Genomic DNA, 2,500 nt, shown 5'->3' on the forward strand with positions numbered 1-2,500 from the left:
CTTTGCCTCGGATTGTGAATTTCAAACGGATTGACAGATGACGTTAACGGCCTCTTTACGCACGTCCTCCAGACAGTTATAGCGGCTGTTGCTGGAGGATGTTTCGCCTCACATTGTGAGCTTTAAACGGACTCTCTCGCCACATTAACGGCCTCTTTACGCACGTCCTCCAGACAGTTATAGCGACTGTTTCTGGAGGAGGCTTTGCCTCGGATTGTGAATTTCAAACGGATTGACAGATGACGTTAACGGCCTCTTTACGCACGTCCTCCAGACAGTTATAGCGGCTGTTGCTGGAGGATGTTTCGCCTCACATTGTGAGCTTTAAACGGACTGTCTCGCCACATTAACGGCCTCTTTACGCACGTCCTCCAGACAGTTATAGCGACTGTTTCTGGAGGAGGCTTTGCCTCGGATTGTGAATTTAAAACGGATTGACAGATGACGTTAACGGCCTCTTTACGCACGTCCTCCAGACAGTTATAGCGGCTGTTGCTGGAGGATGTTTCGCCTCACATTGTGAGCTTTAAACGGACTCTCTCGCCACATTAACGGCCTCTTTACGCACGTCCTCCAGACAGTTATAGCGACTGTTTCTGGAGGAGGCTTTGCCTCGGATTGTGAATTTCAAACGGATTGACAGATGACGTTAACGGCCTCTTTACGCACGTCCTCCAGACAGTTATAGCGGCTGTTGCTGGAGGATGTTTCGCCTCACATTGTGAGCTTTAAACGGACTCTCTCGCCACATTAACGGCCTCTTTACGCACGTCCTCCAGACAGTTATAGCGACTGTTTCTGGAGGAGGCTTTGCCTCGGATTGTGAATTTAAAACGGATTGACAGATGACGTTAACGGCCTCTTTACGCGCGTCCTCCAGACAGTTATAGCGGCTGTTTGCGGAGGATTTTTGACCCAGCATTATGTCAATACAACGGATTAAATTATGATGTGTACGGCCTCTTTACGCACGTCCTCCAGACTGTCACAGCGACTGTTTCTGGAGGATGCTTTCCCTCAGATTGTGAGCTCAAAACGGATTGACAGATGACGTTAAAGGCCTCTTTACGCACGTCCTCCAGACAGTTATAGCGACTGTTTCTGGAGGAGGCTTTGCCTCGGATTGTGAATTTAAAACGGATTGACAGATGACGTTAACGGCCTCTTTACGCACGTCCTCCAGACAGTTATAGCGACTGTTTCTGGAGGATGCTTTCCATCATATTGTGACCTTAAAACGGATTGACAGATGACAATAACAGCCTCTTTACGCGCGTCCTCCAGACTGTCACAGCGACTGTTTCTGGAGGATGCTTTCCCTCAGATTGTGAGCTCAAAACGGATTGACAGATGACAATAACAGCCTCTTTACGCGCGTCCTCCAGACTGTCACAGCGACTGTTTCTGGAGGATGCTTTCCCTCAGATTGTGAGCTCAAAACGGATTGACAGATGATAATAACAGCCTCTTTACGCGCGTCCTCCAGACTGTCACAGCGACTGTTTCTGGAGGATGCTTTCCCTCAGATTGTGAGCTCAAAACGGATTGACAGATGACAATAACAGCCTCTTTACGCGCGTCCTCCAGACTGTCACAGCGACTGTTTCTGGAGGGTGCTTTCCCTCAGATTGTGATCTTAAAACGGATTGACAGATGACAATAACAGCCTCTTTACGCACGTCCTCCAGACAGTCACAGCAGCTGTTTGCGGAGGATTTTTGACCCAGCATTATGTCAATAAAACGGATTAAATTATGATGTGTACGGCCTCTTTACGCACGTCCTCCAGACAGTTACAGCGGCTGTTTGCGGAGGATTTTTGACCCAGCATTATGTCAATAAAACGGATTAAATTATGATGTGTACGGCCTCTTTACGCACGTCCTCCAGACAGTTACAGCGGCTGTTTGCGGAGGATTTTTGACCCAGCATTATGTCAATAAAACGGATTAAATTATGATGTGTACGGCCTCTTTACGCACGTCCTCCAGACAGTTATAGCGGCTGTTTGCGGAGGATTTTTGACTCAGCATTATGTCAATAAAACGGATTAAATTATGATGTGTACGGCCTCTTTACGCACGTCCTCCAGACAGTTATAGCGGCTGTTTGTGGAGGATTTTGGACCCAGCATTATGTCAATAAAACGGATTAAATTATGATGTGTACGGCCTCTTTACGCACGTCCTCCAGACAGTTACAGCGGCTGTTTGCGGAGGATTTTTGACCCAGCATTATGTCAATAAAACGGATTAAATTATGATGTGTACGGCCTCTTTACGCACGTCCTCCAGACAGTTATAGCGGCTGTTTGCGGAGGATTTTTGACTCAGCATTATGTCAATAAAACGGATTAAATTATGATGTGTACGGCCTCTTTACGCACGTCCTCCAGACAGTTATAGCGGCTGTTTGCGGAGGATTTTTGACCCAGCATTATGTCAATAAAACGGATTAAATTATGATGTGTACGGCCTCTTTACGCACGTCCTCCAGACAG

This window comes from Cebidichthys violaceus, unplaced genomic scaffold (genome assembly GCF_023349555.1).
Source record: "Cebidichthys violaceus isolate CVI_PGR_0920_01 unplaced genomic scaffold, fCebVio1.0.p SCAF_543, whole genome shotgun sequence".
NCBI classification, from domain to species: domain Eukaryota; kingdom Metazoa; phylum Chordata; class Actinopteri; order Perciformes; family Stichaeidae; genus Cebidichthys; species Cebidichthys violaceus.